Source organism: Phoenix dactylifera, chromosome 1 (genome assembly GCF_051530095.1).
Source record: "Phoenix dactylifera cultivar Ajwa chromosome 1, Ajwa_hap1_PhDact_Kaust_v1.1, whole genome shotgun sequence".
Lineage (NCBI taxonomy): Eukaryota > Viridiplantae > Streptophyta > Magnoliopsida > Arecales > Arecaceae > Phoenix > Phoenix dactylifera.
In genome coordinates, this window is record NC_143190.1 from 13,643,543 (window position 1) to 13,656,296 (window position 12,754).

General features: G+C 42.7%; 1 long non-coding RNA gene across 3 annotated transcripts; it reads right to left on the bottom strand.

The window, feature by feature from the left end:
- Positions 1–387: 387 nt before the first annotated feature.
- On the bottom strand, positions 388–3,607 carry LOC120104688 (uncharacterized). 3 transcript variants are annotated; one of them, XR_016403689.1, is made up of 4 exons: positions 2,049–3,607; positions 1,212–1,947; positions 1,023–1,124; positions 388–937 (listed from the first exon to the last, which is right to left on the bottom strand). It is a non-coding gene; the product is annotated as an uncharacterized LOC120104688 (long non-coding RNA). The 3 variants fall into 3 exon arrangements; XR_016403683.1 differs by having other exon boundaries at positions 1,212–1,304; positions 1,383–3,607; XR_015981536.2 differs by having other exon boundaries at positions 1,212–3,607.
- Positions 3,608–12,754: the final 9,147 nt, after the last annotated feature.

Consider the following 12,754-nt stretch of genomic DNA (forward strand, 5'->3'; position numbering starts at 1 on the left):
TTTTCGACGCTTTTAAAAGCGTCAGGCCTTAGCGACGCTTTACCGACGCTTTTAGTGTCGGTAATTTACAATTTAGCGACGCATAAAAGCATCGCTAATTCATATTTAGCGACGCTTTTAAGCATCGGTAACGAGCAACGCTTAAAAGCGTCGTTAAAGTCAAACTTACCGACGCTTTAAAGCGTCGCTAATTCATAACGTCCGTTATTTTAACGACGCTTTAAAGCGTCGTTAGCATATAATATTTTTTTTAAAAAAAATTCAAATAACATTTTAAAACTCTATTTACAAAATCAGAGGCATACACACTAAATGAGATTATACTTATGGCACAATCAAACATATTTATTTAAACATTCATATTGTCAAATTACATTCATACTATCAATTTACATTTGCAATGTACTTCGAAAAGCATAAAAAATATACATACAAAACTTCAAAATAAAAGCTTCAGGGATCACTGGGGTCACCATCTCTACGCGCAGATGAAGTATCAGGAACCTGTAATAAAAAAACCTTAAGAAGTTAAGAATACGAAATTTATTAAGCTCTTTAAAAAAATATGATACTTATATAAAATGTACAAGTAGATGTAGTAATTTACCTGAGGAGGGACAAACTGATGCAATAAAGATGTAATCTGATTAATCTGATCCCTCAAAGATTGTATCTCTGTCTGGTGGCTCTGCTTCAACTTTTGTATCTCTGCCTTCAGATCATTAATCTCTGCAGTGCTACTACTTTGTCTAGCATCTTGAGTATATCTACCCACTGCAGACAACTGAGTAGGGGTAACTCCAATGCCATAACCCCTCAATCGACTATAACGCTCCGAGCCCATCAATTCGGTGAACACCTGAGCTTCGACACCTCTGGTGTTGCCAATTGAAGATGACTCTCCGGTACGCTCTGAAATAAGGGATGTAGCTCTGTCCTATATCTCTTAAAAACAATCAAATTAATTTTTAAAAATTGAAATACATAAAAAATTATTGCATAAATTATTAATAAATACATACAACTATATCTCTCGACTCCTCTTGAACAAAGCTACCATCTCGATGGGTGTGAGTCATCTTATAGAACTCCACCCCACCAGGTTTCCTCCCATGGTCTTCCATCTATAACAAAAAGTTTATTGGAAGTGCTATATATCATGATACATGCTATATGATACAAGAGTTTCAAAGAGTTTCAAAAAAACTTACGAATTCAGCTCTGAGCCTCGCATAACTCTTCGAGCCTGAAGTGTGAGGAACTGTCTGAGATGCTCGTGTGGCTCGACCAATGTCAGAATATGTCTACCACAGAAAAAGTAAACATTGTAATATATTAAATGTATTAAACATTATATAAGGTATTGATAGAGAATACCCAACCTGCCCTCTCTCGGAAAATCAATAGTGAACAAGCTCCCTCCACTGATGATGGTATACATCAGGAGGACAAACACGAGCAACCTCCTCCTCTGTCATACCCTCGCGCTTCTAGTCGGCCTTCAACTTCGACTTATATTCTTTACATTTGCGGTTGAGGGACTTTAGCACCCAATCATGACTTTCTGGAGGGAGCACAAACTTTTTCTACACCAAAGTAAAGAATGTTATAACAATATTAATTCAAAAAATTAAAATTATAATACTAAGCAAATTAACATACAGTAGGTATCAAATTAACAATATTAAATTCAATTTTTTATATGTACAACTTTAAGAAGCTCAACTTTATAAGAAGGAAGCATATCATTCCACTTATGATAGTTGAGCGGACATAACTGATCCCTACGCGCAACTGATCCTAGAAAACTAGATAAAAGGCTTCCAGCCCTCTTGATAGGCTGCCCTAGTTTGTTGCATTCGACGACTATCTTCTCATCCTCACGAAGCTGCCACACATCCCGTGCTCGAGAGGAACCCCATGTCATCCTCACTCTCCCCTGTTCATCTATAAAAAATAATAAAATATCCATTAAAATGTTAGTGACAAATTAATTAAAATAATTAGATTGTAAATGAACCCAATATATGCACTTTAAATCAAATTACTCTGGATATGCAAGTCTTCCATGACCTCCTGGCCTGGATCGTGCTGAGACTGAAACTCACGTTGAGACTCGGACTCATATTGCTGGGGCTGCTGGGATCGCATGGACTGAGCAGAAGAAAATCTCATCTGAGACTGCTAGAACTCTACATCTCTGAATCGTTTTCCTCGAGGCATTTTGTTACCTAGTATGCACGAAAATGAATCAATATCAGTTAAATAATAATTAAATACTAAATGAACTAGTAATAAAAAATGCATTATTCAATGTATACATCATAAATTTTTCTTACCATTACGAAACTATACTATCTCATTGTCCATCAGTCAGCACAATATGAAAAGGCATACACTGTGTATAAGTCTCATTATCCTCCTCTTCCAACCCTTTTTCTATATCATACAAGTCCCTAGGTTTAGTCTTAATGACAAGAGACCAATCTTCATCTTTTGAGTCTTGTACAAAAAACACTTGTCGAGCTTGAGATGAAAAAATGAATGGGTCATCTTTCAATAGCACACCAGTATGTATCAACCTTGAAAAATTTACAAGTGTGAAACCATTTATGTCTTGTCTCAAACCTCTAGATGAGTTTATATCCACCCAATCACAACGAAATAGTACTACCTTAAAGTTTCTATAATAGTCTAGCTCATAAATATCCTTCAGAGCACCGTAATAAGTTTTTCCGTCCGCCTCAACCATAACCCCACTGTTTTGGGTTTTTCTAAATTTCTCACGTTCTTTAGTGTGAAATTTAAAACCATTTATAATGAACCCATCATATCTGTTGACAATATTGTTTGGACCTCGAGCAATGACTATTATTTCATCGAAACAATTTTTCTCCATCATTGTGGGTACCTAAAAAATTATAGAAGCAATAATTAATTATTTAATGACAATGTTCAAAAAAATTGAAAAAATACCTAATGTAATAAATGTCTAACCTGTTTGAATAGCCATTCAGGAAATAACTCAACCAACCATCTTTGCTCAATTCTTGGGGTAGGACGAATGTTATTGTTGATGCTTCGTTGTGTTACTAAAAATTCTCTGCACGATCATAAACTCTTTAGCTAAGCATATTATATCTGATATGACAGATAAGAAATTGCCAATCATACTAACCTGCGATACTCAGATATTATATCACTGTGAAGTAACACATAGCGATGTTTCTGTGCCAATAATTTTTGGTCAAGAACAACACTTTTGACTATCCCCAAAACTCTTTCCGCAGATGAGAACTTGTAAATTTCTGCATTCTCTACAATATCACAATTCCTTGGAGGTCGATTGAGAGTAGTTTCAACACCTTCGAGATATCTTGAGCAAAATGTCAAACACTCCTCAGCAATATATCCTTCAGCAATCGAGCCCTCGGGATAGGCTCGATTGCGTACATAATCCTTTAAACGCATAAGAAACCTTCAATAAGAAATTTTTAAGATCAATATCAACACCGATATGATTTATAAATGTGGACATTAGAGTTTAGCAAAATCACCTCTCAAAAGGATACATCCATCAGTAGTGAACCGTGTTGGGAACCCGCCCATGCCGCAGAAAATTAAAAAAAATTCAGATGGCAGCGGAATTGGCGTGCGCGGGATCAACATTCATCTCATGAACGTTATTCAAAAATCGTTCGTAGATAGATGAGGATTAGAAACTTTTTAAAACATTAGGAAGATTGGATCTTCACCTTGTGTGGGTAGATAATCACCGCAAACTGAAGTTCGTGGTCTAGGATGAAGGTTCGCTTGAGGCCACACTCGTGTCTGGCCTCTACGGGTATCCACACGAAGCAGAAACCGATCCAAGCTTCTTTGTCTCCCCGGGGTGTTATCTCCCTTGCAGAGATAACTTTAATGGCTGATGTCCTCCCTTTGAATCAACCCTTGATTGTGCTTGGGAGGAGGAAGAAGAAGGATGAAGAGAGGAAGAGGAACGAAGCCCCTGCAGCCTTCTTCCTTTTTTCTGCGTTGGAACCAAGGAGGAGGGAAGAAGATGGCCGCCAACACCTAGGAATTTTCTTCCTTGCTTGCGGCTGAAAAACAAGAGGAAGAAGGGGGCCACAGCACAAGGGAGAGGAGAGAAAGAATACCCTAGGTGCTGCCCCTTTGATCCTTTAAATAACATGTGGAGCTCCTAACTTTTAGGAGCTCCCTTGAAAATTTTCCAAGAGGGGCGCCGGCCCCTCTTGTGTTGCCGCACCAAGGAGAAAAGGGGGAGGGGCGTGCGCCCCTCCCTCATGGTTAACCCTAATCCTCCTCTAAGGAGGATTGAGATGCCCTAATGTGGCTAAGCCCTAATCTAATTAGGCTTAGTCCAAGGGTGAACCAATTTTAGATTTGATCCATGCAATGTCCTAATCCAATTATAACTCAATGAATCATGACTCAATTGAACCCTTCAATCCTAATCTAATTAGGAGTCATCTTGATTCATTAGATTAATAATTAATTAGGACTTAAGAAATTCTAATCCAATTAGGACTTATTTAATCTTAATCCTAATCCAATTAGGACTCTAATTTCAATCCGAAGTCCTAATCTAATTAGGACTTCTAGGAATCCTATTCTAAGTAAGAATCCAAGTTGGATTCAAAATCCTAATTTAATTAGGATTGTAGGAATCCTACTCTAAGTAGGACTCCCAGTCCTAATCCAATTAGGACTCCAGGAATCCTACTCCAAGTAGGATTCATGTTTAAGTCCAATTAATTAATTTCCCATTGTTCCTTCTTCAACTGATTATCAATCGAATTGATTACTTGTGATTCATAATCACAATTCAACTATCAGATCGGTCAATACCTCTAGTGTGTGTGACCCCATAGGTTCTATTTTGACTGGTAGTGAGATATATCGTGATCTCTATCACAATATCATTGAAAACTTCTTTCAATGGCTTGGAACGATTCCAACTTTACTCATTAGGGTTTATCGACCATCGAGATATTTCCTGTGAGTCTCACCATCCACCAGTGATACCTAGCAGCATGTAGTGGCTACCCAGTAGAATGGAATGATGAACCTCTAAGTGCAGTTATCGTATGATACAGTCCTACTATCGTGGATCCCTACAGGACGGAGGTCATGGACAACTCGTCAAACCCCATCGTCTGTCATATGTCAAGATTTATTCGACTTAAGTTCGAGAGTGAAAAACTCTTTCTCCACTGTTTTTACTGCCCCGGCCGAGGTCTTACGAACTCAGTCTTATAAATCACATAGGATCTCTCCTTATCTACCAAGATCGATAGATTCTATATAGGTGCATATCCTACTCCTACAGTGAACCTATTGCAGCCATTCTACACTGCATGGACCCGTATGTCTAGAGACCATGTATACGTGCAGTCAAACTACAATAACCTCACTGTGAGTAGCCGAAGCACCGCAGGTCAAAGGACTAGTCACACTACTGCAACATCAAGCAAGTCACTGACGAGTGGATAGACATCCAAGTGACTTATTGTCTTGGTCACGCTCAGTACCCTTGTTCTTTAACAAGCACCTGCACTATTACTTCAGTGTTATCACATCGTGGACTCGATCTCGTCCATCCACAAGGAAAGCAATATGTGCACTGATCTTATCGGATCGATCACCGTCCTCGTGATGATCCATTGATCAGGAGCATTTAGAAATTAATCACCAATGATACATGGCTCAAATTCTCAACTCTTGAGAATATGCATCATCATCTTATTAATTTCTTGGATGATTCATAGACACATAAACAATATGAATGAAAAAGATGTCTTTTATTTAATCAATAATAAATAGTCAAGTACAAAATTATGTTCTAGAATTAACAATGTGTCAGCCGGATTGGCTTCTAGGGCATACATCTAACAAACCGGTCCACCAAGTTTAGCTTCCACCGCTAAGTGAATGAGTAGATGAACCATAATAGTAAAAAATCCATGAGGAAAGATCTTTTCCATATGGCATAATGTAAGGGCAACATTAGACTCCAATTGATCAAGCACCCTAGGATCAAGAACTTTTGAACATAATGCCTTAAAAAATGATGACAACTGAGAAACAATTACAAGAACTTGTTTCGGTGTTGACGATCTTAAAGCCAATGGAAGTATATCTTACACCAAAATATGACCATCGTGACTTTTAAGATTTAAAAGTTTTCGCTCTTTAAGATTTACGCACCGTGAAATTTTCAATGCATATCCATCAGGAACCTTCATATTTTTGAGAACCATTAGAAAAAGATCCTTATCTTGAGTAGACATTGTGTAATATGCAAGAGGTATAAAAAATTTATCATTGGCAAGCTCTATCGGATGAAGCTTTTGTCATATGCCCATGTCTTTCAAATCAAGATGCATTTTTAAGTTATCTTTGACAGAATGAGTGAAGACTGTTTCATACACATCCATGGTGGCAAATTATATGGAACCAAAACAACCGGCCAAGTGCTGTATGCAGAACTCATAGTTCGAAATGGATTAAACCCATCAGTAGTCAAACCCAGTCTAACACCGCAAACATCAGAAGCAAATTCGTGATGCCTATCATCAAATGCTTTTCATGCTAAACTATCCGCTAGGTGTCGTAATATTCCATCTTTTGTACGGCCTTCGTCATGCCATCTCATCGAGGAAGCCATCTTCGATGATGCATACATCCTTTTCAATCTAGGTATAAGAGAAAAATATCTCAACACTTTAGCCGATTTTTTCTTAGTCTGTGCAACATCCACTTCATTCAACAAATCATGCTCGTCTTTAGCTTTTTTCCATCATGAAGATCCACATATTCAGCACGACTCTTCATTAATATTTCCACCACGGACTAAAATACAGTCATTCGGACAACTGTGTATCTTCTCGTATCCAAGATCCAATTCTTTTACTAGTTTTTTGGCTTCATAAGAAGATGATGGCAAAGTAACGCCTTCTGAAAATGCATCATTTAATAATTGGAGAAGCATAGTAAAAGATTTGCTAGACCACCCATTCAAATACTTCAAATGGAATAAATGCACAAGAAAAGAAATCTTCGTAAAATTCTTACAACCCGGATATAGTTCTTCATCACAAGCTTTCAATAAGTTATAATACCAAGCTGTGTCATCATCAGAGTGTATATGTTCCTCAACATGCATAAAATCAGTTGCTGTATGCTCATCACCTATTCCAGTTGTTTCTTGTCCTCCACTAAAATCTGTTAAATTTCTAATACTATGTCCAAGAGCATCTCTGAGTAAGCCCCTTATATCATCTTCTCCTACAGGATTTCTTTCTGTGTTACTGGATCCAAAACTAGAGGTGTCTTCTATATACGAGGGTTGGTTACATGGAGATGACAATATGAACTTTCCATAAAATATCCATTGAGTATAACCTCTCGTAAAACCATTCCACACCAAATATTCTTCAACAATTTCTGGAGCGAGAGAAGAAGCATTTACACATTTTCGACATGGACATAAAATCTTTTCATTCATATTAGATTTCTCAAAAGCAAATTTAATGAAATCCTGAACTCCATTCAAATATTCGTCACTGGATCTTGGCTTATTCATCCAACTTTTGTCCATTCTATTAAAATACTGCTAGAACTGCAAATTATCTGAAAAAGATATGGTGGCAATGTCACAATCCATAGTTGAACCCAGGAACCTAGAGTAAAATATATAAAGAACAAAAGTTACTTTAGAGTTGAAAATTTAGGACATCTATGCATCCTTTTCAATAAAATCCATTGCAGTTAGGATAATAGTTAACTACTACAATCAACACAAGCCACAATGGATGACCTACACTGGCTACCAGACATCAAATTGAAACCTAGTTGTACCCAGACAACTAGGTTTCCTAGCATGAGTCATTACAGCTCTTCCTAGCATGCATATCTTTTTTCTTCGGTTAAGGATGATTGATGATATCTTGGGAATTGGAAAGACATAATTAGTAGGTAATAGAATTTTAAAAGCAGATTTTAGCTAAAAGAATCATAAAAGCAAAATTAGTACCTTACAGCATTTACTCAAATTAGTTGGGATTGAGCTAGAATCTTAATTCAGGCGATATATAAATGGTTGAATTGTTTTTCTCTAGACACAATAAATTTATTGAATTATATAGCCCTTAAGAGATTGGTGTTCAATTTTTAAGCTGTTTTAGCATTTAGGTAATTGAAATGGGATTTCAAATGAAATACAGCTTGAATTAGGTAACATTTAAGTGTTTGTTCTAATAATTAAACAGTTCTAACTTCTGAGAGGCATCACAAACTAATCATTTATGGCCCTTGAAGAAATGAAAGTTTACATTTTTAGACTCTTCTCTCGGTTCAACAAGTTCATTATAGCAAAGAGAAGAGGTTAGGATCCCTGTGAATAAGACTTTGCTAATGTGGCTAAAACACTTGAATACTATCAAGATTTCTTATAAGACAGCCCTATGATGTTCCTCAACTTTGATTTTGATGACCAGAAATCACTGTTTTCTCTCTTTGATAAATAGAACATGGAATAAAGAAGCTAGATGCAAAGTGCAATATGTAAACCAAGTAAACAAATAATCAGCATACAACATTTTATGAACAAAAAGATCTTGTCTTAATTTTAGATATTTGAAGAGTTTGTTAGATAGAGCTATCACAATTTTGGAGGTGCTCGCCCCTTTAATTCCTTAAAATTTAGAAAGAGGAGGACAAGACCAGAGTTAACATGAAGGAAGTTGTGAAAAAGGATTTGGAAAATCCTATAATAACATCATACGCATGCCTTTATAGGAATAATTGGCAAATGAGAATTCATAAAGCTAACCCAGGTTGTTGGGATAAGGTTTGGTATTATTCTTATGTTCACATTGCAAACTTTGAATTATTCCTTATACTTGCATCAATAAGTGACACTAAAATTGTAATATTCCCTCATTATGTTTCTTCATTGTAAAGTATGCAAGAGCAGACAATTGTAGTCAAACTGATACTACCTTGTGCATGAACAATACTGACAATGATTCCTCCAATAAACTTTACAACACATAACATCAAGGCTGTTTTTTTGGAGGTTTTAAATCTCAAAATGATGATTTGTATTGCAACCAAATCCACCTAACAAGGAAGATGAGTAGAAACTTGTGTGCCTAATGATTTGGTATCTAAGAGATAGGTACTATTCATTAGCCTAAATGCATAAATTTGTGAAGTCTGGTGCTATGAAAGACGAAAACCTCACAGTAATACAAAAAAAAAAGGAATAAACAATATGTACTACTGATGGTTAAAAAAATGGAAATGATACACGCATGAGCTGACCATTAGATCGTGCTCTCTATATAGATATTCATATTTATAATATATAGATATATATAATATATCGACCATTAGAATTCAAAGTGTTGCTGGTGGTCCAAACCGAGAACGATTGACACGACGGTGTGAACGGGGTTCCGCCTGAGTTGTCTTGGTTGGTGCTGGTTGCGCTCCACCTTCCGCCAAGGAACCTGCAAACAAGCCTTGCACTACCACCGGGGTGGTGATGGCCCTCCGACGGTCAAGTCAGAGGAGATTGGAGGAGGAGAGATGATAATCACAAGTGGGAGAGAGTGCTCTGGGAGGTATTGCTTACCCCCCCCTTCTCCCCCCAGCCGCATATATACCTGGCTGGGAGGTCTCTCAGGGGGGTTTGTCGTCGTGGGGCACGATAGAATGGCCACTGACATGGCCGTTACGGGGCGTCGTGGAGCAGCGCTGGGTACGGTCATGGCAGGGCGTAGTGGAGCTCCGCTTTGTACGGTTGATACAGGAGATCGTGGGCAGCATCGGGTACAGCCGTTGCAGGGAGTAGTGGAGCAGGAGGCCGCGGCGTGCCTCTGGAGAATAGCCTGTCGTTATCAAAAGATCTCCGACTCGGGGTCGGAATGCTGGATCATAGGGCAGCCGACCCGGGGTCGGGCTGCGAAGCCGAGGAGGTCCGACTCGGGGTCGGAGTGCTGGATCATAGGGCAGCCGACCCGGGGTCGGGCTGCGGAGCCGAGGAGGTCCGACTCGGGGTCGGAGTGCTGGATCATAGGGCAGCCGACCCGGGGTCGGGCTGCGGAGCCGAGGAGGTCCGACTCGGGGTCGGAGTGCTGGATCATAGGGCAGCTGTAGCTTTCCTGGATACACGTGCCGATCACGTGGGGCATGGCGGCTCAATTCCCCCATAACAGTAGCCCCCCACTTCCGAGCCTGGAACCAGAAGGGGAACAGGTGAAGGGAGTGATGATTCGAGATTGCCGCCATCCTTCGGAGAGGCGCGCGCGCTTCAAGCTTCCCGCCTTCTTTATGGCGTATGGCGGTTGCTGCTGACCTGGCAACCTGAGGATTTCGGCGGACATCCTTCCTTAATGGTGTTGATTCGCCTTTGGGGTGCGAGCGACCCTTCGGCGGCCAGGCGTCTTCTGGCGTCATCGAGGTGTCACTTGCCCTTTCGCCTATTTAATCGGGGGCCCTCCCCCGTCCGTCTTCTTCTTTACGGACATTTTCGAGTTTCTCCTTTGCGCTACCATTGTTGCCGCCGAAACGTTCGCTTGCTTTTCCTTTGACGCTCTCGGAGCCGTTCTTCCTCCTCTTCAAGTGAGTTTCCCACTCTTCTACTTTGAGCTCTTCATACTTTTTCTTTTTGTACTAGTGCACCCCAGTCGTTCCGGCCTTTCCCTCCTTCTTGACCCCGTCCTGACCGTAGATTGGCCATTAGGGATGGGCGAAGTGGGAGCAGATAGCATCAAGTCAAAACTGGTCGCCGAGGACTTAGACGGATTTGTGGCTCGGTACCACCTTCCCGAGGCCTGCAATGTCACGCTCCCAGGGCCTGAGGAGAGGATGTCTCATCCTCCTCGAGGGAAGATCGCCATCAATGAGGGCATCCTCCAGGCCGGGTTCCGCTTTCCCCCTTCAGACCTAGTCTTACAGGTGCTCCGGGGTTTAGGAATGGCACCGACGCAACTGGTGCCGAACTCGTGGCGTGCTCTGACGGTCTTCCAGGTTCTCTGTCGCTTGCATGCGATTCCCGCCACCTTGAACGTTTTCTGGGAGCTCTACGGCCTGAGCGGCCACCCCCAGGACAAAGGGTGGTGGTGCTTCGCAGCGCGGCGAGGGTGCGGCCTTGTCAAGGAGGGTCCTACCTCCATTCACCACTGGAAGGAGCGCTTCTTTTTCGTTGATGCAGACCCCTCCTGGGAAATCAGGGCAATCTGGGGGACGCCGGTGAAGTCCCCAATTGGCCTGTCGAAGTTGTCGAGGGAGGAATCCGAGGGCGTCGCCGCCTTGAAGGGGTTGGTCGCCGAGGGCCAGCTTCCCCCGGTGGGCCGCCTTATTTCTGAGGATACCTTGGTGAACGTCGGTTTGAGCTCGATCCCCACCGACCGTGAGTCCGCCATCGTTTCTTTAGCTCTTGGTTGCTTCTTGCTGACTTTTGATTCCCGAAGTTCTTCCGGCGCTAGGCCAGGCATCCGAGGGTTAAACCTCAGGAAACTCTTCCGGCGCTAAGCCAGGCATCCGAGGGTTAGGCCTCAGGAAATTCTTCCGGCGCTAAGCCAGGCATCCGAGGGTTAGGCCTCAGGAAATTCTTCCGGCGCTAAGCCAGGCATCCGAGGGTTAGGCCTCAGGAAACTCTTCCGGCGCTGAGCCAGGCATCCGAGGGTTAGGCCTCAGGAAACTCTTCCGGCGCTAAGCCAGGCATCCGAGGGTTAGGCCTCAGGAAATTCTTCCGGCGCTAAGCCAGGCATCCGAGGGTTAGGCCTCAGGAAACTCTTCCGGCGCTGAGCCAGGCATCCGAGGGTTAGGCCTCAGGAAACTCTTCCGGCGCTAGGCCAGGCATCCGAGGGTTAGGCCTCAGGAAACTCTTCCGGCGCTAAGCCAGGCATCCGAGGGTTAGGCCTCAGGAAATTCTTCCGGCGCTAAGCCAGGCATCCGAGGGTTAGGCCTCAGGAAACTCTTCCGGCGCTAAGCCAGGCATCCGAGGGTTAGGCCTCAGGAAATTCTTCCGGCGCTAAGCCAGGCATCCGAGGGTTAGGCCTCAGGAAATTCTTCCGGCGCTAAGCCAGGCATCCGAGGGTTAGGCCTCAGGAAACTCTTCCGGCGCTGAGCCAGGCATCCGAGGGTTAGGCCTCAGGAAACTCTTCCGGCGCTAGGCCAGGCATCCGAGGGTTAGGCCTCAGGAAACTCTTCCGGCGCTAAGCCAGGCATCCGAGGGTTAGGCCTCAGGAAATTCTTCCGGCGCTAAGCCAGGCATCCGAGGGTTAGGCCTCAGGAAATTCTTCCGGCGCTGAGCCAGGCATCCGAGGGTTAGGCCTCAGGAAACTCTTCCGGCGCTAGGCCAGGCATCCGAGGGTTAGGCCTCAGGAAATTCTTCCGCTCGCTGGTCGGCCAAGGCTGGCGCAAGCCGAAGCGACCGGTCGGGGCTTCCGGCTAGTCTGCTCCCGGGATGATCATCGGGTTAGCCAGGCATCTGAGGGTTGTCAAGCCTCAGGGAAATTCCGCTCGTTGGTCGGCCAAGGCTGGCGCAAGCCGAGGCGACCGGTCGGGGCTTCCGGCTAGTCTGCTCCCGGGATGATCATCGGGTTAGCCAGGCATCCGAGGGCCGAGCCTCGGGAGATTCCGCTCGTTGGTCGGCCAAGGCTGGCGCAAGCCGAGGCGACCGGTCGGGGCTTCCGGCTAGTCTGCTCCCGGGATGATCATC